Raw genomic sequence first — 26,757 nt, 5'->3', positions numbered from 1 at the left:
AACTGCATAGGTGTTAAGGGTGTTGTAAGGAAAGGCAGTGTTCAGTTCTCACGCATCTCTAAAAGTGCACAAAAATACACAGTGTTCTGAAAGAGCAAAAAGTGTATTTAGTTAGCTTGGTAAACGATGTTATCAAGGTTGCAAATTAAATGCATTAAGTGAGATAAGCCTGCAAATATGAAAAACAAGGATTTTGTATTTTGTATTTTGCAATGCTTATCTGAGCATTAATGAAAGGTATCAGCACCTGGCCATGAACCAATGCTGCAAATGCATTTTATTAATCTGGATTGGTCCTGATAAGCAAACTGGGCAGGATCATGCGGAGGTATAATAAAGCGCCGTATTGTCGGACGAGGGCACACACAGCTCCAGTGAAACGAAGAAGCAAAATGGCTTTCAAAGTCGTAGGTCTCTTGTCCGTGTGTATGTTCGCATACATTCTGGTTCCATTGGTCATTACTTCAGGTAAGATTTTATCTTTTAGGACAAAAAGTCTTGTGTATGTGTAGTGTAAGTCCTATCGATTCAATTCTTCCTTTGTATAGACTATATAAATATATACAGATTTTAACACGTAAACAAATTGAACATGTAGCCAGAAACACAGTAAAAGACAAGAAAATATAACAGAAAACTGGACATAAAAAAAAATCCTATTAGCTCAGAGTGGAACAATACTTATTGAGCATAATGCCGCATTTCTGTTCAATTTTCAAGATAATAATGATCATTTTGCTTCTGCTCTAAAGTTTATGATTGTCAACATGTTTCTGAAATCAATATGGTTTGGTTTTGCTTTTGCATTTTGGATTTGTTGATGAGTTTTGAACTTGTAGTTTATTGTTCACTTCAGATTGTGATAAATCACAGTACCTGAATGCAAATCTGTATTTACAAAGACATTTTGTTTTAGTCATTTATTATTTTAGAAGCAGCATAAAGTCAAATATAGAGCATGTGATTTCCGTGTTACTGCTTGCAGACATCAAGGGGCCCTATCCCATTTCACTGCTTGTATACAACTCAGTCAACGAACAGAAGAATCTGACCTTCACCACTGACATTGCATACAGAGGGATTTTACTTGGTGCTATGAGGACGATCCAATCCACATATAATAATTTCAAGTAAGTAATATTATACATTCATGTAGGTCACATAGTTAACTGTTTTGGCAATATTCACTGTTAATTAGTACTAGTACAATTGAGTTCATCTAATTGTGTTTTGTATCAAGCCAAAATTCCTGACACAGTATTTTGCATATTACACTTGATCTGCATATAGGATGAAATCTTAATAATGTATAACAAACCTATGCTTTTTAGATCTTCAGAAGATGTTCAATAAGCAAGAAATAAAACACAATAGGCCATGCTGTTATAGGAAAGTAATCAATGCTTAGGTACAGTTATGTGATATTCAGTGATCATTTTACAATACAGCATACCCAGAAGTGTTATATTTTTTTCTATATCACATAATTTTTTTATTTTTTAACTCCAATTACTTGAAAAATATAAAAAAATTAATTTACTTAATTTACTGTATATATACACAATTCTTTTCATAGATTAATAATCAAAGAAGATCCAAACTACGGTCCCTTCCTTGTAAGTGTGAACGGAGTGGCAGGTAAAGATGCTGATCATACATACTGGGAGCTTCTGGTCAAACAGCAGAATGGGAATATAATAAGGCCTGATGTGGGTCAGTACCGATTCAATATTATATAATCTTTTTTATAGTGGCAAATTCTAATATATATATATATATATATATATATATATATATATATATATATATATATATATATATATATATATATATATATATATATATATATATATATATATGTACACATATAATAGCTTACCTTTCTTTTTTTTTAGGTGTCGGATGTTATATACCAAACCCACATGAGACAGTTATCCTCAAATTTACCACATGGTAATCCACAGGAGCTCTAACGGTTCTGTAATCAGGCTAGGGACCTTCATCTCTGTCAAACACAAGACACAATACATTGTGGTAAATGGCTTAAAAACTGATTCCATTATGTTTTTGTCATATTAAAACTCAACTTTATGGCACATTCAACAAATTCTTTGTTTTTGAATATTGCTAAATTCTTATTATTCTTATTATTATCTTTCACACATGAAAACCTTCCTGTAGTCTTTTTAAGATAACTTTGTAATCCAGTTTTGGTCCCAGTCTGGACCTGGGTATGGTTAACCTGTGTGCCTCTGGCTATGCATTTAATTAGATGTTGGGGATATGTTTTAGACCTGCTCAATTCAACATATCATACATTATATTGAAAAACAAAAACCTCACAACAAAGCTGTAAGCTGATCTTATCTTAAGATGTAGATCAAGTGTATTTATTTAATTTATTAAATGAAATGCAAACAATCAAACAAAACACAAGTAGCATGAAACAGAAAAAATCTAAACTGAGAATAAGGAAAAGTGACAACATGAGACATCAAATGAGAAACAATGTGCAATGAATGGCGAGGCTACATGCAATCATCAATAAACTTGAATCAGGTACAAAAACCTGTACTATTACATTGACAAGTGTAACATGGTTATGCACTGTTGGGAAATTTGTCATTTAACTTTTAAAAGACATCACCAATATTCAGCCAATCTTGATATATTAATAACATTGCCCTTTCTGACTGTTCAACTTAAACCAATTAAAATAAGATGCTAGTAAAATAGGGGAATGACATTTTATCTTACTAAAACCAAATGTATTGTTCATCTTCTCCTTCTGTGGTACACTTAGATACTAAATGAAATACTTAGAGTCTTAGAGTTTATATACTACATATAATCGTATATAGAGGCTATGTTGAAAATCGTATGATTCTGGTTATACTATCAATCCATTATGGTGCATCTATTAAAATGTAATTACATAAACTAAGGGAAAAGCTTTTTTAAGGTAGGAAGATGTTAAATATACATTTGTATTTACACCTACATTAGATGATTCCATTAACCTATTATGGTCACCTTTAAAATCCAGTGGTTGCCGGCGGTTTAAAATAAGAAGTACGGATTTTGATTTATTTACTTCATCTTTTGCTCTGTCTTGCTTTTTAATTATGTCTCTCCTCATAAGACTTTACTGACTTTACTGAAAAGATTTTTACTGCACTGCTATTCCTTCTTCTTCTTCTTCTTCTTCTTCTTCTTCTTCTTCTTCTTCTTCTTCTTCTTCTTCTTCTTCTTCTTCATCTTTCGGCTGCATTATTAGGGGTCGACAAAACGGATCATTTGTCTCCACACACCCCTGTCCTCTACATCTGCCTCTTTCAAACTACCTGCATGTCTTCCCTCACCAAATCCATAAACTTCCTCCTTGGCCTTTTTCTTTTCCTCCTTCCTGGTGGTTCCATACTCAGAATTCCTCTTTTCAATATACCCCATGTCCCTCCTCTGCACATGTCCAAACCATCTCAACCGTGCCTCCCTCACTTTGTCTTCAAAACGTCCTACATGTGCTGTCCCTCTAATAAACTAATTTCTAATCCTGTCCATCGTCGTCACTCCCAACGAAAACCTTAACATCTTCAGCTCTGCTACCTCCAGCTCCACCTCCTGTCCTTTACTCAATGCCACTGTCTCTAAACCATGCAACATCGCAGGTCTCACCACAGTCCTATAAACTTTCCCTTTCACTCTTGCAGATACCCTTCTATCACAAATCACTCCTGCCAATCTTCTCCACCCACTCCACCATGCCTGCACTCTTTTCTTCACTTTTCTAACACACTCTCCATTACTTTGCACTGTTGACCCCAGGTACCTGAACTCCTCCACCTTCTCCACCTCTTCTCCCCGCAACCGCACCACTCCACTGCCCTCCCTCTCATTCACACAGATGTACTCTGTCCTACTCCTACTGACTTTCATTCCTCTTCTCTCCAGCGCATATCTCCACCTCTCCAGGCTCTTCTCAACCTGCATCCTACTCTCACCACAAATCACAATATCATCCACAAACATTATAGTCCACGAAGACTCCTGTATGACCTTGCACATCAACCTGTCCATCACCACTGCAAACAGGAAAGGGCTCAGAGCTGATCCTTGGTGCAGTCCAACCTCCACCTTGAACCAGTTTGTCATTCCTACTGCACACTTCACTGCTGTCATACTGTTCTCATACATGTCCTGCACCACCCTCACATACTTCTCTGACACACCTGATTTCCTTGTAAAATACCACAACTCCTCTCTTGGCACTCTGTTGTAAGCTTTCTCTAAATCTACAAACACACAATACAACTCCTGACATTCTCTAAGCAAATAAGGCATCTCTAGTGCTCTTTCTCAGCATGAGACCATACTGTTGCTCACAGATGGTCACCTCTTCCCTCAGTCTGGCTTCCACTACTCAGTCCCATAACTGACTGATCAACTTTATACTCCTATAGTTACTGTAGGTCTGCACATCTTATTTTTAAACATTGGTACCAGCACACTCCATTTCCAGATTTTACTGCACTTAAATAGTATTATTTTAATGTGTCTTATTATTGAATTTTACCAAGATTGCTCAAAAATATAGATACATTCATACAACAAAATAAAATTTTTGCGAATGCAGTTTTCCTTACTGTCTTAAATCAACTGTGTTTCAATTCATCTGATATATTTTGATGTATATCTGATTTGGCATTGAATAACATTGGGCTACACCATAATTGCACTAATTATACACATAAAATGAATAGGTAATAATTCACGACAAGTATATTTGTAAGCAATCATGACTGGAGTATGTACAGTACAATGCTGTATTTTTTTTTTTATAAATGGCTGCAAAAAATTTGTTAATTTGTTCCATATCTGTGGTTGAAAAATAATGCCTGTTGTTATATTTATAACAGTCAAACTTATTGTTTTCTGTAGTTTTAATGTACATTGAACTGTGTTTAAGATAACAGTGCCATTAAAAGTCAAATAGAAAAATTATAATTAAAATAGTCATAGCCTGCTAATAACCCAAGTTGGATCTTATTAAGGTTAAAAAAAGACAACTAAATATAAGAAATGAAGTTTTCCACCTGAATTTCCACCTTCATTTAAAAAGCCATTTTAAATATGAAATGTTTTATTAACTTTTTTAAACTTAAGGCTTTGCATAGGATTTCCTTTTCCCAAGCAGTAAAATGTAAATTTTCCATCCAGTGGCATCATATGGGCTGTAGGTTATTCAGAAGACAGGAGGGGTATGGATAGGATGGAGTCTGGATTGGGACAAAGGTGTGTGCATATGTGTGCTAAAAGCCATGCAACACTTAAAAAGTAATCACATAAAAAGTAAAAAAAAATCTCATTTTACTGAAGATTTTTATACCTCTTTTTTTTCCGTGCATATCTATTATTAAAGAGAGGTAAATTGTACCGAATGACACAAGACGCTCAAACTGGTAAAGAGACAACCCAGTTACAGTCAATCCCTCATAGTTTCTTCTTCTTCTTCTTTCGGCTGCTCCCATTAGGGGTCGCCACAGCGGATCATCCGTCTCCATACCACCCTGTCCTCTACATCTGCCTCTTTCACACCAACTACCTGCATGTCTTCCCTCACCACATCCATGAACCTCCTCCTTGGCCTTCCTCTTTTCCTCCTACCTGGTGGCTCCATCCTCAGCATTCTTCTACCAATATAATTCATGTCCCTCCTCTGCACATGTCCAAACCATCTCAATCTCGCCTCCCTCACCTTGTCACCAAAACATCTTACATGCGCTGTCCCTCTAATAAACTAATTTCTAATCTTGTCCATCCTCGTCACTCCCAACGAAAACCTTAACATCTTCAGCTCTGCTACCTCCAGCTCCATCTCCTGTCTTTTACTCAATGCCACTGTCTCTAATCCATACAACATCGCAGGTCTCACCACAGTCCTATAAACTTTCCCTTTCATTCTTGCAGATACCCTACTATCACAAATCACTCCTGTCACTCTTCTCCACCCACTCCACCCTGCCTGCACTCTTTTCTTCACTTCTCTAACACACTCTCCATTACTTTGCACTGTTGACCCCAGGTACCTGAACTCCTCCACCTTTTCCAGCTCTTCTCCCTGCAACCGCACCCCTCCACTGCCCTCCCTCTCATTCACACACATGTACTCTGTCTTACTCCTACTGACTTTCATTCCCCTTCCCTCCAACGCATATCTCCACCTCTCCAGGCTCTTCTCAACCTGCTCCCTACTCTCACCACAAATCACAATATCATCCGCAAACATCATAGTCCAGGGAGACTCCTGTCTGACCTCGTCCGTCAACCTGTCCATCACCACTGCAAACAGGAAAGGGCTCAAGGCCAATCCTTGATGCAGTCCAACCTTCACCCTGAACCAGTCTGTCGTACCTACTGCACACTTCACTGCCGTCACACTGTCCTCATACATGTCCTGCACCACCCTCACATACTTCTCTGACACACCTGACTTCCTCATACAATACCATAACTCCTCTCTTGGCACTCTGTCGTCTCTAAATCCACAAATACACAATGCAATTCCTTCTGTCCTTCTCTATACTTCTCCATCAACATCCTCAAAGCAAATAAGGCATCTGTGGTGCTCTTCCTCGGCATGAAACCATACTGTTGCTCACAGATGGTCACCTCTTCTCTCAGCCTGGCTTCCACTACTCTTTCCCATAACTTCATGGTGTGACTGATCAACTTAATTCCCCTGTAGTTACTGCAAGACTGCACATCTCCTTTATGCTTAAAGATCGGTACCAGCACACTTCTTCTCCATTCCTCAGGCATCTTCTCACCTTCCAAAATCCTGTTAAACAACCTGGTCAAAAACTTCACTGCCATCTCTCCTAAACATCTCCACGCTTTTACCGGTATGTCATCTGGTCCAACCGACTTTCCACTCTTCATCCTCTTAATGGCTGCTCTCACTTTCTCCTTACTAATCCTATCTACATCCTGCTTCAACAACCCCACATCGTCCAACCTTCTCTCTCTCTGATTTTCCTCATTCATCAGCTGCTCAAAATACTCCCTCCACCTTCTCAACACACTCTCCTCACTAGTCAACACATTTCCCTTTCCATCCTTTATTGCTCTAACTTGCAGTACATCCTTCCCAGCTCGGTCCCTCTGCCTGGCCAATCGGTATAAATCCTTTTCTTCTTCCTTAGTGTCCAACCTCTCATACAGCTTCTCATATGCCTTATCCTTGGCTTTTGCCACATCCCTCTTTACCTGCTGCCGCATCTCCTTGTACTCCTGCCTACTTTTCTCATCACTCTGTCTATCCCACTTCTGTTTTGCCAACCTCTTTCTCCTTATGCTCTCCTGCACTTCCTTATTCCACCACCACGTCTCCTTGTCTTGCTTTCTATTTCCAGATGTCACACCAAGTACTTTTCTAGCTGCCTCTCTAATCACTCCTGCAGTAGTTGCCCAATCATCCAGCACCTCTTCAACACCACCGAGCCTCTGTCTGACCTCTTCCCTAAACCTTACACTACACTCTTCCTCCTTAGGTTTCCACCATCTTATTCTTCTTTCAGTCCTCACTCTCCTCCTCTTCTTCTTCGCCTCCAAAACCATCCTACAGACCACCATCCGATGCTGTCTAGCTACACTGTCCCCTGCCAACACCTTACAGTCTCCAATCTCCTTCAGGTTGCATCTCCTGCATAGCACATAGTCCACCTGTGTGCACCTTCCTCCACTCTTATACGTCACCCTATGATCCTCCTTCTCCTTAAAATAAGTGTTCACCACTGCCATTTCCATCCTTTTAGCAAAATCTACCACCATTTGCCCTTCCACATTCCTCTCCATTCACCTACCCATCACCTCCTCATCACCTCTGTTCCCTTCACCTACATGCCCATTATAGTCTGCCCCAATCACCAATCGTTTTTTCCTAGGTACACCATCTACCACTTCATCTAATTCACTACAGAATTTTTCCTTCTCCTCCATCTCACAGCCAACTTGTGGAGCATAGGCACTGATGACATTTATCATCATCCCTTCAACTTCCACCTTCACGATCATCACCCTATCAGAAACTCTCTTCACCTCCACTACACTTTTACTGTACTCTTCCTTCAGAATCACCCCTACACCATTTCTCTTTCCATCCACACCATGATAAAACAGTTTAAATCCACCTCCAATGTTCCTGGCCTTACTGCCTTTCCACTTGGTCTCCTGAACACACAGCATATCTACCTTTCTCCTCTCCATCATATCAGCTACCTCTCTCCCTTTACCCGTCATAGTACCAACATTTAAAGTACCAACCCGAACCTCCACTCTCCTGCACTGCTCCTTTCATTGCCGTCTCTGTAGATGTCTTCCTCCTCTCCTTCTCCTCCTTCGGCCAACAGTAGCCCAATTTCCACCGGTACCCTGTCGGCTAACGATACCTGTGGCGGTCGTTGTTAACCCGGGCCTCGACCGATCCGGTATGAAATTCTCATTTGTGATCCGCATATTTGATTTGGCACATGTTTTACGCTGGATGCCCTTCCTAACGCAACCCTCCCCATTTACCCGGGCTTGGGACCGGCACTAAGAGTGCACTGGCTTGTGCATCCATAATGGCTGAACAATCCCTCATAGTTTGCAGCTTTGAAAATTTGCAGGTTCTCATTTGGAACCTAACTAACAGCAAGTAGCGGATGATTTTAAAATTTGTGGGAATCCGCAGCGGGACCGAATTGTCAGGAATGTTAGGAATTATATTTTAAACTGTGTTTTCACTAACAAATTTCCTAAAAATGTTTAAAACACATTATTGTATTAAAGTGACATAATGTCTTGATGAATTCACTAAGGTAGCATAGAGGCTCCCGGGGTGCGTCTTAGAACGTAACCCCCGTGGAGTTCCGGGGGACCACTGTACTGCATTTGCATGACATTACATTCATGGCAGATACCCTTATCCAGAGCGACTTAAATTTTATACAACTGATCAGTTATGGATTATGAGCCTTGCTCAATGGACCAGCAGTGGCTGCATGGTGGTGATCGGATTTGAACTCATGACCCTCCGATCCAAAGGTTATACCAGGAGGCTCGTAATACTTTGATGGCAGGAGACTTAACGCAGGAGAAAACATTAAACCATCACCCGTTTATTGCCTGGGCATTCACAGAGATGTACACAAGTGGTGTAGAGCATGTTGTCAAATGTTAAATCTAACAACCGTCCCTATAACACAATTAATCAAGGTCCCCTTCAAAAGAATTAGCATGGACAAAGGGAATCACTTTGTGTCTGTTTTGGTAGACCATGCAATGTGATACCTTCCAGCATTTCAGTATGAAAGAAATCCTGAAAGACCAAGGCGCTTAAATCAATCTTTACATGCATTTATCATCCGCAAATAGATAGTTTAGTGGAGTGGTTTAATTAAATACTTGAGAATATGATTCTTTGTTTATGCACATTACAGTATTAGGGATTAGTGGCTAAACCCCTATTATTTGCAGTCCTGCAAGCCACCATTTTAATTATTATATAGCTGTAAGCCACATGGCGTGTTACACATTATCTGGTAAAATTTGGAGGAGGGACCCATCTAATAATAAAAAAACAAAAAATCTGAACACAGAGTGTCAATTAAAAAAAGTAGGAAAGCAAGTACTGTGCGATAAAAAAAAAATAACTGGCCATCAGGCATGTGTGGCCCTCATTCTACATTACTATCTGCTTGGACAGGTTTTTACTCTCTGTTTGAACCATGCCCTGCTTCTGTGTCTCCATCACATGAAAGATGGGATTTTCTCTCACAACAGGGGAAAAGTCGACTGCAGGCTGGATGGCTCCCCAGTCTGAATCATGTGGTGGGGGTAGGTGGCAGCAGAGGTGTGGTCAAGCACTGTTTTGTAAATGGTGAGCAAAGCTGGGGGAAGTGAGTGGTAAGGATCAAATACCTGTGTGTAATTTTCATTAATGAGTGTTCTCTGTTTCAGTGAGCAACGAAGAGGATAAGGGAGAGAAGAAAGCCTCAGGAGAGAGAGCTGAACAACGAGCACAGGTGTATATGTGTATGGGCACTGCACAGAAAAATCTAATAAAACCTGAAAAATGTGACAGTGGCAAAATAAAGCCAGGTTGTTTTTCTACCTGAGCCATTAAGCTCCCCACAGTCACATCGCTCAAACATGGCATCTCCAGAGGTGGAAGCCCATGTATAGTATAAAATATAGCTATTGGATGCATAAAAACACTTTGGTTATTTTATTGTATATGAACTGGAAATGTTTTTGACTAAGAACTTTGAATCTAGATGTATCTATTAATAAACTCTTGCACATAAATCCTTTATATTTCCCTACATCACCTTTTATATGGAAGGGTTTGCCAGGAACAATGGATTCATTAGAGGTTTGTGATCTCATATTAGCTCTCACACATTAGCAACACCTTTCACTTATCCAGAAAGTAGTATGAATACTGCCACTTCCATTGCCAACTTGAGAGTTCTCTCCTGGCTTGTAATTTTCAAACTGGGAATCAATGGTTTGTTAGGAAAATGGTAAAGTTTTCTCATAAAGCATGTTTGTTACCACAAAATCTTCTTTCTCCAGGGAAAAATTCACTTGACTCAATGGTGTCATTTCACACCATCAAACATTCACAAAGTTCTAATGAAATTTCTGGGATATACAATATGTCATCACACTGAAGTAATAGTATAATAGTGCATGAAAGAGTCATTTTTAAATAAAAAAATAAACAGTCACTGTCAAAACAAAAAAATTATTTTGTTTATCACACCACAGTAGACAAAAGTAGACGGAACAAACCAGCACTAAAATGTTTCTCCTTCAAATTTCAATTAAACAGAGATCCTATGAATCCATGATTCCATGATTCCATGAATGCTCTCCCATCTTATTCCGCTTTCCATCCAAGCCTTACAATCCAGGCCTTGAGCACACAAGTTTAGACATGCCCTCTGCACAAACACTTCCAATCTACCACTGGTGTATCATTTCCTGGCTCTCACGCACCACACATTATTAACGCATTAAGGCTAATTCATTTTAACAGCACTAATTTTATTAGCACGCAATTAATGCAGCGCGTACTTCTGTTTGACCATTTTTATTAAAAATATAAATAAATATAAAAGAGGCGAAATTAAAACCTTCAACGCAACACACAGTTATTCACAGTGTCCTTTCTGTATTCAGATATTTAAAAAAAATTAATAAACGCCACATAATTGTTTTTTTAATCAATAAACATTTGTTTACTGATGCGCCAAGTCTCAAATCAAGTACCAATATCCGCCATGATGCACACACCCGACAATTAACCCTCAGTGGTCGATAAACGCGGCAGCGTGTTTTGTGGCATTTTTTCCTCTTAATGCTGAAATGAACTTAAATTACAGTCTTTTTTTATTTTGAAGAGCAATAGGTTTTTCATACATCATCTTATTTGTATACATTAAATAACAACAAAACGCAGTGCTTTTGTGAAACAAAGAAACCAGACAGGGGGCGCTCTCTGCCGTCATTTCTTTAAAACACTATAATTACTTCTAATCTTTAGAAGTATATTTTGTCTTCATGCTCTATGTTGAGTTTGGTTTCACTAATAGTAAACATACATCAATATTTGTCCATGCCCATGTTGAGTATTAAAAACTTAAAAAGTATTAATTTAAGTTACAATTATAACAGATAAAAATGTGTGATCAAGGTCCAGTTACCAGCATGACACTAAAACAGGTAGTACTAATGTCTACCTTTTACTTCAGTACATGTCAGAGCCCATACATCTTTACTTTAACTTTAGTAAAAAAAAATATATAGTCAGTACTTCAACTTTTAGCAGAGTCTTTTAAAGGAGTACATGAAAGTAGTTTGTGCCCACTAATATCCAGAAAAAAATTCATTCCCAAGCAAAATGGGTTTTGCCTATTGTGTAGAAATAACTTGTGAATCACTTCTAAGCCACCTATACCTTAAAAAACATCATCAAACACAGGTGAGAACAGTTATATCTCCTGTGATAAATAACAGAATTACATGTGAAACTATCCTGGTGCTCACACACTAACCTTTTTTCCAGCAAAAATTTTAAACATTCCACCATCTCCTCTAAAGTCACCTAGCGTTACTGTTGTGGCTGGTGACTATTGTGAATTAGATGACTCTACAAGTGCTACAAGGACCCTTTCTTTCCCGGGTCACACGGTCTACCACCACTCTATTAATGTGGATGGGTGTGTGTGTCAACTTTCTCCTTCCCGACGTCTACAATGAGCTCCTTGGTCTTCTTGGTGTTAAGCAGCAAGTTGTTGTCAGTGCACCATGCAGCCAGGCAGTTCACCTCCTTCCTGTAGATTGACTTATCGTTGTCCTTGATTAATTCAATCACCGTTGTATCGTCTGCAAACTTGATGATGATCTTGGAACCATATACAGGATTGCAGTTGTGGGTGAAGAGGGAGTAGAGAAAGGGACTCAGCACACAGCCTTGTGGTACTCCACTGCTAATAATGAGGATGGAAGAGCAGTGGTGGTCTGCCCGAACATGCTGGGGCCTGTTGGTCAGAAAGTCCAGTTGCAGAGTAATGTGCTAATGCCCAGGTCTGCAAGTTTGGTGATTAATCTAGAGGGGATGACAGTGTTGAACGCTGAACTAAAGTCAAGCAACAGCATTCTGGCATATGTGTCTTTATTGTCGAGGTGAGAGAGGACAGAGTGCAGCGCTGTGGAAACTGCATCCTCCATGCTCCTGTTCTTACGATGCCCTCCAGATTCTTAAATTGCACTCCAGTTATTCTTGAAACACTGTGGTTGGACACCCATATCTAGACAGTCCCATGAAAAGTTGAATTATATTATGGCTGTAGATTTTTCATCTATATATTCAACCTGGGACTGTCTGTTTACATAAAAAGAAATGAGGATGCTATTAACTTATGTTGATATTAAACTTATTCTTGACTTATATTGATCATGGCAGTTTTGCATGACTTGTGCTTTGGGAGATAATGCATTATTTTGATAGAAGTAACCATTATAAGATGCACAAATTGTGGCCATAAAGGGATGGCCAGCAACAGTGCAGTGCTCAGCAACAGTGCAAATAGAGATTGGCATTCAAATTGGTATTAAGGGACCCAATGTGTGCCAAGGATGCACTCTGCACACCATCATATTAGCCTGAACTGTTATCACAAGAAAGGTTGGGACCATCCCTGTAATGCCAGATTCTGACCTTACCATCTGCATGTCATAGCATAATGAGATTCAACAGACCAAACAGCTACTTGTGTGATATAACAATTTCATTGTCTCTGCACAAAATTACACTGTCATGATCAAGGACATAGGAAGTAGAGGTGCTCTGGAGGCTGCAGCACCCCAAATTTTAGGTAAAAGAAACTGCAACTGCTAATATAATAATGATGATGATTACTTTCACTACTACTACTACTACTACTACTACTACTAATAATAATAATAATAATAATAATAATAATAATAATAATAATAATAATCTAAACAAATATACTTAAGTATTTTTTAATTTTTGTGTATGTGTAAAATACTTCAGCACACCACACCATTGATAACACACTTTAATTTTTAGTTTAAAAGCATGGCTTCCTAATTCATTTGTTATTATGTTAAAATTATGTAGTGTTTCCAGGACACAAGTACCGGCAAAAGAGAAAGAAAGTTGAAAATCACAAATGTAAACCTGTGATAATTCAGATACATCTGTTATAGAAAATTAACCAAGACCTTCTGTGATCCAGGTCATCCAGTGATGTTTTTTTCCAGTTTCATTATAATACCTGAGCTGCCAACCTTCACATTTTTTGTGTAGGACAGTTTAATTTTGATATTTCTTTTCATGATGCACTAGTACAAGCTCTCACGCAATAAAGTATGATAAAAGTAAATGATGCCACACTGTAGATTTAGATTCCAGTTGTTAGTTAACCTGAAAATAAAACTGACGTGGTCTTCCTCTTTTGTATCAACCGGAATGTTCTATAAGGGTCATGCTCACCAAAATTATTAAGAGTGGTTTATTTAGTTACTGTAGGCTTCCTGCCAGCTTGAGCCTGTCTGGCCATTTGCCAATGAATTTGTGCATCAGTTGCTTCTGCCCACAGATCTTCTACTAACTAGATTATTTATTTTGGTTTCCTGTTTTTTTTGCACCATTCAGTATAAACTTTATACACTAGTGATTGAAAATTCCAGAACAGTAGTTACAAACAATACCCAAACCCGTCTGACAACAACAAATATGCCACAGGTTCTGAGATCACACTCATCCCCATTCCGATGTTATAGGCAGACCAATATACAAAAATATTTTTTCTGTTGTAATTATTTATTGTAATTATTATTCATTTCACATGTAATAATTATTTCATAGCAAAGTAAAATGCATATGAGGAGCTGTATGAGAAGTTGGACACGCAAAGAAGGATAAAAATTTTTTTAGCGATTGGCTCTTCGAGCTGGGAAGGATGTGCCACAAGTTAGAGCAGTAAAGAATGGAGATGGAAATGTGTTGACTAGTGAGGTGAGTGTGTTGAGGGAGTATTTTAAGCAACTGATGAATTAGAAAATTAGAGAAAGAGAAGGGTGGATAAGGTGGAGATGTTGTCACAGAGAAGTATGTGAGGGTGGTGCAGGACATGTATGAGGACAATGTGACAGCAGTGAAATGTGAAGTAGGAACAACAGACTGGCTCAAGGTGGAGGTTGGACTGCATCAAGGATCGTTTTTGAGCCCTCTCCTGTTTGTAGTGGTGGATGATATTGTGATATGTCTTGAGAGTAGGGAGCAGTTTGAGAAGAGTCTGGATAAGTGGAGGTTTTGCTGCAGAGGGGAATGAAAGTCAGTAGAAGTAAGACAGAGTACATGTGTGTGAATGAGAGGGAGGGCAGTGGAGTGGTGTGGTTGTAGGGAGAAGAGGTGGTGAAGGTGGATGGGTTTAAGTACCTGGGTTCAACAGTGCCAAGTAATGGAGAGTGTGTTGGAAAAGTGAAGAAAAAGGTGCAGGTAGGGTGGAGTGGGTGGAGAAGAGTGATAGCAGGAGTGATTTGTGATAGTAGGGTATCTGCAAGAGTGAAAGGGAAAGCTTATAGGACTGTGGTGGGACCTGCGATGTTGTATGGTTTAGAGACAGTGACATTGACTAAGCAGGTTTAGCTGGAGGTGAAAGAGCTGAAGATGTTGAGGTTTGCATTGGGAGTGACGAGGATGGACAGGATTAGAAACGAGTTTATTAAAGGGGGCGCGCATGTAGGACGTTTTGGGGACAAGGTGAGGAAGGTGCGACTGAGATGGTTTGGACATGTACAGAGGAGGGACATGGCATATTTTGTTAAAAGAATGTTAAGGATGGAGCCTCCAGGGAGGAGGAAAAAAGGAAGACCAACTTATTATAAGTTAAGTTAAGAAGGATCAATAAAAAAAATAACGATTTTATAATTCATTATGTACTACAGAATCTCCTAATGTCTGCAGCACATCATTTAGAAAATATAGCCTAGCTGATTTCTTCTAGTTATGTATAGCCATAAGGCAAATGCTCTGTGTTACACACAAGGCTATAACCACAGTTAATTAGACTGAGCTAAAAAACAAAACATTGATTTCTTCTACAGATACAGATGTTACAGATGTTACATGCAAATAAAAAATCTAAATGACAAGCTATAATAAAGCATTTTTGTGTGGAAGCAGGAGTATATAAAAACTAAGTAAAGACTCCCGTTAAGTTCATTGAAACTGAAAAACAACAGGGCACCTGTAGATTTCATTCTCAGAGGAAGGTATTGAAATTGGTGTACCTGGCTGCACACCACAGCACTGGAAAGGAGATCTGAAACTGCTGTTGGCCAAATGCAGTAACCTACTTAGTTTCACTTTGGGTCTTTCGAAAGTTATTGCAACAGCTGGTACCTTTTGTGACAACTATGTGAGAAGTACAGATCTCTGCAGGTTTTGTCAGTCTGGACTTTTAAGCAAGCTTGTACTGAAACAATCTAAATAGAGAGAAATATGCTGCTGCACATGCTATGGAGGAATATATGTAAGGCCCCAGTTTGGAAATGATAGTTAGTTCTATAATTTTAACAGTCTACTCAGTTACACACACAGAGAAGAGAGATTGGTGAAATCATTGTTGGTCAAATCACTGGAATAATCTATATGAATTGTCATTTTGTCAAAAGGTTGTGAAGATAAAGCAACAACTACCATTATTCCTATATGTATTACCATATGATGCTTCATCAATCTTCAGACAGATTCAGAAAACAAATTATGCTGAAAGATTTCTCCAAAATGAGAACTGCCACAGTGTTTATCCCCAAAGACCTCTGAGTTTAAAATTCTCCAACTGATGATTGAAGTTTAAACACATGATTTAAGTTTAAGTTTAAGTTCAAATTCAAATCAAGTTAAATTTTTATTTTCACATACACATACAGTACATACAGAGTACGACATGCAGTGAAATGCTTTGTACAAATGTCCAACATTTAAACATGAAAAAGGAATAGAATTTAAGGATAAAAAATAAAGTAGATAAATAAAAGAGTATAAACTATAGAAAATAAATGTATATACATGAATCTAGGGATGGATGCGTATGACAGATATTACAAATTAAAGTGATTTAGTGTGATTGTCCTTAAAGTGTCCATGTGCAGTATGGTGTGGTATAAAGTGACACTGTGCTGTGCAAGTTTAGAGTTGAGGTGACAGTCCAAATTTAAGGTGTCATAATAGTGCAAAAATATTGTGCAGAAATAAGATGGAGAGAGAGGTCCAGTACTAGATCCTGGGTGTTTCCTGGTTTAAACTCCGAATGGAATTCTCTCTGTGTTTGCTTTCAAGAAGCGGAAGCGCTTCCCTGAACGCAACAAAGAAAATAGTCGTTGGGATGGCTGAGGTCCTTCACAATCTTCCTGGCCCTGGTTCAGCACCGTGTGCTGTAGATGTCCTGCAGGTTAGGGAACTCAGTGGAATGGTATGCTCAGATGAATGCACCACTCTCTGGAGGGCTCACCTGTCCTGCATGGTGCTGTTCCCGAACCAGGAAGTGATGCTACCCGTCAGGACGCTCTCAGTAGTGCAAGTGTAAAAGATCCTTAGCACCTGAGAGGGTAGTTTAAAGTCTCAGATGGTACAGACGCTGCTGGGCCTTCTTCACCAGGGTGTTGATGTGACAGGACCAAGACAGGTCCTGTGTGATGTGAACACCTAGGTCCCGGGACCTGTCCACTCTCTCCACTGGGGTCCCATTGATGTTTAGCGGTTGGTATGACCGCTCCTGCTTCGTGCTGATGTCCACCATCAACTCATTAGTCTTGCTGATGTTCAGGAGAAGATTGTTCTCCTGGCACCATCTCTCCAGTTTTTTTATCTCCTGTAGGTAGGCCATCTAGTCGTTGTTTGAGATCAGGCCTACCACAACAGTGTCATCAGCAAACTTGATGATGGTGGTGGAGTTGTAAGTGGCCACACAGTCATATGTGTACAGTGAGTACAGCAGGGGGCTCAGAACACAACCCTGGGGAGCTCCAGTGCTTAGGGTGAGGGTGGATAAGTTGTGTTTGCCAACCCATATGGCTTGTGGTCTGTCTGTCAGGAAGTTGGAGATCCATTGACACAGCGGCAGGCTGAGTCCCAGGACATCCAACTAAGAGGTGAGCGTGGAGGGACCTATGGTGTTGAACGCTGAACTGTAGTCCACAAACTGTAGTCCAAGCATTAATGGATAATTCCCTTTTCTGTAGTCCAGGTGGCTCATTGTTGTGTGAAGAAGATGAGCAATGGCATCCTCAGTAGGAAACGGCGGAACGCTCACTGTAGAGGATCCAGTGTGTCTGGTAGTGATGCAGTAATGAAGTTTTTGACCAGTCTTTCAAGTGTATTTACTGGTCTGGAAGTGGCGAACAAACCCTTTCCCGAGCTAAGACAAGCTAGCCAGCTTACGGGGAATTTAAAGTAAAAAATCTAACATCCATATACACGTAATGGAAGCAGTGCAGCCAAGAGAAACGCTTCAAAATGAAGAGAATAAACTGTTGAAAATAAATTAATACAATTTCATGGAACAAATATTAGAATTTATGTTGTAAATGTAGGTCAGTGCTTCTGATAGTGTTCAGGCCAGCAAAGAAGGCTTTGCTGGCTCTGACCTCCCACCACTAAACTTTTCACACAGGCCTTTTTGAAAGGCACTAAAGCCAACCATTAGTTTCCAAAAAACATTTGGTTTAAGTCACGTCAAGTCAAGTTTATTTCTATAGCACTTTTCACAAAACACATTGTCTCAAAGCAGCTTTACAGAATTATTAGAGAGTTATGGTGAATGGTGTGTATTTATCCCTGATGAGCAAGCCATGGCGACTGTGGCAAGGAAAAACTCCCTTAGATGAGGAAATGTTGAAATATGGAATATTTATGTATTTAAAACAAATACAGTGGGGGGGGGGGAAATAATGATTTGATCCCATGCTGATTTTGTGAGTTTACCCCCTTACAAAGAAATGAACAGTCTATAATTTTAACAGAGAAAGACAGAATATAAAAAAATCATTTAAAAAAAAAAACATTAAAGAAAGGTTATAAATTAATTTGTGTTTGATCAAGTGAAATAAGTATTTGATCCCATATCAAATAAGCAAGAATTGTTAGCCTTGTGCAGGTCTACAATCTTGTCCCTGACATCCTTTGACAGCTCTTTTGAGGTTGATTCTGTGACAGGTGTCTTTTATACACATAGTGAATTGATATTAGGAGTTCTTTCTAAAAGGGACAGGACTAATTTAGGTGTGTGGGAGTCAGAATTCTTGTTGGTTGGTAGGGGATCTAATACTTATTTTACAAATTACTCTATCTAAAAATTCTAGACTGTTCATTTCTTTGTAAGGGGTAAATTTACAAAATCAGCATTGGATCAAATAATAATTTTTCCCCACTGTATTCATTACATATTACATAAAATATTCACCATAGGGAATAGAACAATAAAAAATTCCAATCTAAACCCCTAAATTATAATCTTGGTAATATTATCAATACTTTCAGTACTCGTTTATGGGTATTTGGGCAGTAAATATTTGTAAATTTGTAAATTTGATATGACATTTATTAACACACAGGGTCAAATGTAATTTCAAATCTGGAGTTGGTTCCAACTGTGGAATTTGCATTTGGTGGCTGTTTATGGGAATTCTCAGTATGTGGTCCAGGACATGTTGATGCAAGTGACGGGAAGCTGAAAAAAAAACCAGACTTAGTCAAGAGACGGCAGAAAGTTTATGAGTGACCAAATCAACCATTTGGTACATTCTTAAAAAGAAGGAATGCACAGACAATCTCAGCAACACCAAAAGGCCCAGAAGACCATGGTAGACAACTAGTGGAAGATTACAAAATTCTTTCCTTGGTCAAGAAAAACACCTACGCATCTATCTAAATCAAGAACAGTCTGAATTAACAGAATGTGGGTCTATCATTTTCAAAGGCTAAAATAAAGAGGTGGCTTTGAGATGCAAAATACTGTTAACACTTAGGAGAAGAAAGGCCAGATTAGACTTCTAGTAAAGATAAAAAAAAAAAGGTGCTCAATTCTGAAACAAGATACTTTAAATGAAACCAAGATTAGTTTGGAATATGAAGAAGGAAAGCCAGTGTTATGTTCTGGTCAGATTTAGTCAAATGCTGCAAAACTAATAGGACAGCACTTCACAGTACCGATGGTTAATTACCCAAAACGTCTTGGGGAAACAACCAAAGAGAATATTACAGTAAGGAAATAGAAAGCAGAAAGACCCACAAACAAAGCAGCTACTACAGGTGTTTCACATCTTGATTGTCACACATCAATCACATTTTGATTGCTTCATTTCAAATCCATTGTGGTGCTTTACAAAGACAAAATGGCAGAATGAGTTATATGCAAATGCACAGTAAATTTCACATCAAACATAATAATTTCTATTAGTGTTAAAATAAGGTGGAGGTTGGACTGCATCAAGGATTGGCTCTGAGCCCTTTCATGTTTGCAGTGGCGATGGACAGGTTGACGGACGAGGTCAGATAGGAGTCTCCATGGACTATGATGTATGATGGTATTGTGATTTGTGGTGAGAGTAGGGAGAAGAGCCTGGAGAGCTTGAGGTACGTGCTGGAGAGAAGGGGGATGAAAGTCAGTAGGAGTAAGACAGAGTACACGTGTGTGAATGAGAGGGAGGGCAGTGGAGTGGTGCAGTTGCAGGGAGAAGAGGTGGAGAAGGTGGAGGAGTTCAGGTACCTGGAGTCAACAGTGCAAAGTAATGGAGAGTGTTAGAGAAGTGAAGAAAAGAGTGCAGGCAGGGTGGAGTGGGTGGAGAAGAGTGGCAGGAGTGATTTGTGATAGTAGGGTATCTGCAAGAGTAAAAGGGAAAGTTTATAGGACTGTGGTGAGACCTGCGATGTTGTATGGTTTAGAGACAGTGGCATTGACTAAAAGACAGGAGGCGGAGCTGGAGGTAGCAGAGCTGAAGATGTCGAGGGTTTCATTGGGAGTGACGAGGATGGACAGGATTAGAAACAAGTTTATAAGAGGGATAGTGCATGTAGGACGTTTTGGAAACAAGGTGAGGAAGGCAAGATTGAGATCATTTGGACATGTGCAGAGGAGGGACATGGGGTATATCGGTAGGAAAATGCTGAGGATGGAGCCACCAGGAAGGAGGAAAAGAGGAAGGCCAAGGAGGATGTGGTGAGGGAAGACATGCAGGTAGTTGGGTTGAAAGAGGCCGAGGGAGAGGACAGGGGGGTATGGAGACGGATGATACACTGTGGGGACCCTTAATGGGAAAAGCCGAAAGAAGAAGAAGAAGAAGAAAAAGAAGAAGAAGAAGAAGATAATTGTATCTGCCTCAAAACAGATTTTTATTGTCTACCCACCTTACACTTTTTGCTAACTGTGGTGCTAGTAGAAGCAATTTGGAGCTTATGCTTATATGGTTAAACAAAATGCTTATATGATTAAACAACTCATCCGAATAGATAAAAACATTTGAGTCTGTAGGATAAATGGATACATTGACTGCACAGTTAAGGTGTAAGCATTATCGAAAGCAAAAATGTGCTGAGAAAACATTCATGAAATTTGGTTATTTCTGGTTATCGCAGAAGATATTCTGTTTCATAAGCAAATCCAGAAGAAGGACTAGTTCATAATAAAATAACCACAGAATTGTGCAAAGCATTGGCAGTTTGGCAAGGTGTCGTTTAATGCCCACAAGCTGCACAACGGAGGCATGCAAAAATGGCTGCTTATGGAAAAAAGACTTGACATTAACTTGAACATTGGATAAACAGTCATGACACTTTAGAAATGCAAAGAAAGACCAAAGTAGAGTGACTTATGAGCTAAACGTTGTGGGTAAAAGGCACATTTGACCTTGCCAAATGCTTGTATATAAAAAAATTAAGCAAACCGTGTCAATGATATGGACCCCTACACAAGGTACAAATTAAGACAAAAAGAGAAGAAACCAGAAAAGAGTAAAAAAATTGCTTGAGATTAATGATCTCAACCAACAAACATCTGTACTTGAATGAATTAAAGATGAAAAACATTTAATACCTAGAGGACAAATCCCAACCAAAATGACATCAGGCCTGATCTTTGTCATGAGGCCACATTGTTGCCCCTGGCAGGCAGTGTAACTGTTGTGGCAGTGATGACAATACTTACCTGGAAAGTTTTGTCCAAAGACTTCAAAATACCATAGACCTGTAATTGATAGGTAGTGCATAAGTCTCCAAACTCAATTATTACAATTCTCATGGAAGCTAGACAGGTAAATATGAGTCATCTGCTGTTCATGAAAAGAGCTATGCATGAGAAAGTTTCCCACTGTGGGACAAATAAAGGTATATAAAGGCTTTCCCACTGTGGGACAAATAAAGGCTCTTCTTGGTCTAGCTTCTCCCAAACTGATATGGAGACTTTAAGCTTGGTATGTGGGAGAAAAGTCAAATAGCAATAATTTGACACTGATATTCATTATTAACCCACAGAAACCTTTCGCCATCCAGCTTGTTTTCAACAGTGGGCCCAGTTTTTGGGTATAATCATTAATATACAGGGACACAGTACAAACGGCAAATAATAATTATCTTTTGTGTCATTCAGTTGAGCAAATGTAAATATTAACAAATACAAGTGTGCAAATTAAGAAAAAGTAAAGCCAAAATCTTTGTATATATATATATATATATATATATATATATATATATATATATATATATATATATATATATATATATATATATATATATGCTTATATGGATGTTCTGTTCTCTAGTTGGTGAACAGTGGACTGCTGGTCCTTCCATCTAAGCTGGAAGAATTACTCAGTGATGGTGTCTTTGTCTTGGCTCTCATGAATTTGTTCTAGAAAGAAGAATCAATCAAAGGTTCTGATACTGGACTGTTTTTCAATGCGCTATTTTATGAAACTGTCCATGCCAGGACATCTGGAACTTCTGGGATATCTAGATCATGCTGCCTTACTGGGTGCAATTACTAGAATTTCTTGTATGGGGTTTGAATTCGAGAGATACATACTATTACCAACAAGTTCCCCTTATAAGTTTTGCCTTATACAATTCCCTTCTGTAATAGAATGTAAAATGAGGAGTCAATAAGACTGTTTAGTCTGCTTTTGGTCAGTTATCCAGTTAATGGGCATTCCTGTTGACCACTGGCCTGCATTGCTTGCCTTGACAGTTCTCTTGTTTTTGTTTTGTGTATGGGCTAAGAGCTAATACAGTAGGACTGAAAGGAGCTATTCTAGAAAGTTTTTGCTAGAACAATTTGAGAATTCATGCCCTATATGGGGAAACCCAACATTGATCTAACGTTTTCTCTTATCGTTTGCATAGGAGACATCTGGCTGGTACATTGTGTACATATTACCTTGTACCTTTCTAACTAAAAACTGCATTTTGAAAAGTTTGCTGTGATTGTGAATTACCCCAAGATGTTATAATTAAGATTATTTTAATCTGTTTTACATCATTCTTAAAGATAGGACTTTGTACTAAATTGTCTAACCATGATCGACAAATTACAACCATAGTCCCACCAGACACCAGACCATACTACTGAAAAATTTGGCAGAAGTTTAACTTGTCCCAAATGGAATCAGTGGATTTGTCCACATGGGTATAAAGAAGGTTGGTTGGTTTTTCCTGCTATTAACCCAAGAACCAAAAAGCTTAGCAATTCCAGTATCATGTGTTTATTGTTATGATAAGGAACGTATTTTATTATTTATGCCACAGTAAATCTTTTTTTTTTTTTTGCATTTGATCTGGAAAGTAGTGAATAACATAGACTCATCTCTGTTAATATTTTGTTATTTCATGCTAGTTAACAAACTGTGATGATAGATGTATACTTTTCTTCGTAGTGCTCTGTAAAGTCAATATTATATATTCAACAAGGTACACATATACTTGCTTATACTTGCTTATATGTGGCATACATAATTTAAAGTGCTACTTTCTTTGCTACTGATGCTGTACACAGCCATTTTGATATGATCTAACATGAACTTATAAAGAGTGGAAGAGACCATACTGAGTTGCAGAACATTAATTTAGAATTTTGGAGCATACATCTTGCCTTTTCTTGTTCAGAGGGGGGGGGGGGGGGATTACAAATTACAGCCAATGGTCAAATGCATTAGCTCCCTGTAGTCACAACTCAACTTGAAACTCTCAGTGTTTTTTTCTCGCACAGGTAATGCATTATATGGTCTTGAGTGTGCTTTCCAGCTCATTTCAGACAAGAAAGAAGTTTAGAAAGACTTGAAGGTATTCTTTTACAATTTGCTGCTCTGAAATGTGTGTATTTTGGCACAGAAGTTGGGTCTTGGGGCATAATATTAAACAAAATGATAGCTTTACTTGCCTTTCTGCCCTAATTGTGACCAAACCTTTTCTGTAAACATCCCCTTGGGCTAATGCAGGTGCTTCAGAAGGTACAAAGAGCAGGTTCTGACCCCTAAACTGAATTCCAGAACTGACATAGGCTGTAGTAACCTGCTCAGCTGCCAAGTAGATTCTCTTCTTTCTTGTCTGAACTAATCCCACCTCACTACCAGAGTATGTATTACTTTTAGTATCAACTTGACAGTAATGAATAAAACAACAACAACAAAAAAAATGTTTTCCCTTCATTATTATCACCCAGAATTTGATTCTGCTTTTATCGGTTTTGGCTTTTCCTCAGAAAGCTTTTCATTCTGTGTTTCACTTGGTCTCAGAACCAGATTCTGTTTACTGCTTCTGTTGTAGGTTTGCTGCCACACCCCCTTCTCCCAACTCTACTCTTCATTTGTACTTTTTGGATTATTTAATATGGAATTTTACTGTATCACAAACTTACAAAAAAAGTAGTCAATGTTAGCACATTGAGTTTTCAGAAGAACAGCATGATCATTTCATAAGCAAAGTACTTTTGAGAAATGTTCTGTTGTCTAAGAAACCTGTATATTCTGGTAAGCATTTACTAAGACTGTGATAATTGGAGTACACAGCATGAATTTCCTGTAAAGTGTAAACAACATAAAGAACAGATACTAAAAACCGTAACATAAAGAACAGATACTGGAGACAAGTTTAGCCATTTGTTGCATCTGGATTGCATTGTTTTAATGCCTTGTGTTCTGATTGTTATAGTAGATGCACTATATACGTATATATATATATATATGTATATATATATATATATATATATATATATATATATATATATATATATATATATATATATATATATATATATATATATATATATATAAATGCATTCTGGACTACTTGCCGTTTATATATATATATATATATATATATATATATATATATATATATATATATATATATATATATATATATATATATATATATATATATATATATATAAACGGCAAGTAGTCCAGAATGCATTTAGTAGTTTCCTACTAAAACTTAAACCAACCATAACCAGACAAATCCTTCATTTCATACATGCTATATTGGCTCTATCTAACAGTAGCTGTCTAAAATATTAATAACAATCTATAAAGTATTGAATGGTCTCTCCATGCTACTAAATGCCACTACATTTTAGTTTCTATAAAGAGGTACATTGTTAAAAATGCTCTAGAAAACTAAACTAAGTTTTTTTGTTTTAATTTATGTAATAATGATTTAAGAAGGGAGACACAACATGGTTAGAATTTCTCAGGTGATGGTTTATTTGATGTTCTCCATGCATTACCCAAATAACAGCTAACATATGGCGAACTATCCACTGACATGTGCACTTGTGCTTTTCTCCACCAAGGAACTAATTAGCCAAATGGAGAAAGTGAGAGAAAAAAAAAAGGTTTCTTTGAAAAGGGATTACTAAATTCTACCTGTTTCAGATTTACTCAAAATCTCCTATAATTAAACAGATTTTTAACATAATGCAAAATGATCTATGGAAAAATTTTAAACTGCTCAGGGGTCAGCTGAGAACAAGTCAAGTCAAATAATAATTGCAGAATTGTCATTTTAAACGTATACATCAGGTACAATACACAGTGAATCAAAGCAACATATATCCAGGCCCAAGGGGTTACATAAAACAACACAGATTTACACAGGACCACACAAAACACAAAACTAACCAAGACTAAGCAAACTTACGATATGGATTGCTTAAAGTGGACATGTGCAAATAATGTAGTACAGTACAATAATTGCAGTAGAAAAGAACAACAGAATAGACACTGTGATTAACAGTGACCAGTACATAGAGCTAGCTGGAATAGTGCAGAGATATTAACCATAAAATAATAAAGACTGTATGTGTAAACATGGCATGTTGATTTTTTTTAGATTTTAAGGAGCAACTTTAAAGAATTACTGCTGATAGTAAATTTTCTTTACAGTAAATGCAAGTGTTCAATTCAATTTGTATAGTGCTTATAACAATTATGCCAACACAACTCTAATTTTTGAAATAATTAAATTCTATATATAATTATATGTTTTTCTCTATAAATTGTGCCGTAATTAGCAAGCCATAGGCGATAATGCTAAGTAAAAAACCTCAGGATTTGTCGAAAGGATCTTGTGAGGAACCAGACTAAAAAAATATTTTCGCATATGTAAAACTGGGAGGTGACGTGATTATTAACCTAATATAACTGTTTTATATGGTCAGAATATGCAATGTTAACCAGGACATACTGTATATTATAGTTTTATGAAGTCTATTTTGCTGAAATTGTCATCTGTTCACTGATGGAGACTTAAGTGAAAAACTGTACTCCTAAGCCATTAAAGCAAACTTGTTTATATCATTTGCAGTTTAAATCCATCTTTATGTTTCAAATGAATACCACCTACAGGACTCTCAGGTATATTTAGTCTTTAGACTGTCCATATGGGGCAATCCAGCACGTGGCTTCCAAGTCATGAGAACTACATCCAGAATAAATCGGGATGAGAGAATCGGTTTTCTGTATTGGTATTGACATAATTAGTTACAGGTTTTTTAATATGAACCTGGTGCTGCATCATGGTCTAACAGAGGGCACCCATGATAGGAATCACTCAACCTCATGCTCCTACTATGACTAATATGATTGTAAATAGGAGAGGGAGAGTAGACAGGACAGTAACTAATATTA

At 38.0% G+C, this 26,757-nt stretch overlaps 1 long non-coding RNA gene across 1 annotated transcript; it reads left to right on the top strand.

The window, feature by feature from the left end:
- Positions 1 to 306: 306 nt before the first annotated feature.
- Positions 307 to 2,021, top strand: LOC310729469. The gene is made up of 4 exons (XR_014534570.1): positions 307 to 468; positions 986 to 1,130; positions 1,577 to 1,713; positions 1,896 to 2,021. It is a non-coding gene; the product is annotated as an uncharacterized lncRNA (long non-coding RNA).
- The last annotated feature ends 24,736 nt before the right edge of the window (positions 2,022 to 26,757 follow it).

This window comes from Silurus aristotelis (assembly GCF_946808225.1).
Source record: "Silurus aristotelis genome assembly, chromosome: 8".
Classification (NCBI taxonomy): Eukaryota; Metazoa; Chordata; class Actinopteri; order Siluriformes; family Siluridae; genus Silurus; species Silurus aristotelis.
This window is presented reverse-complemented; position numbering and strand designations above follow the sequence as displayed.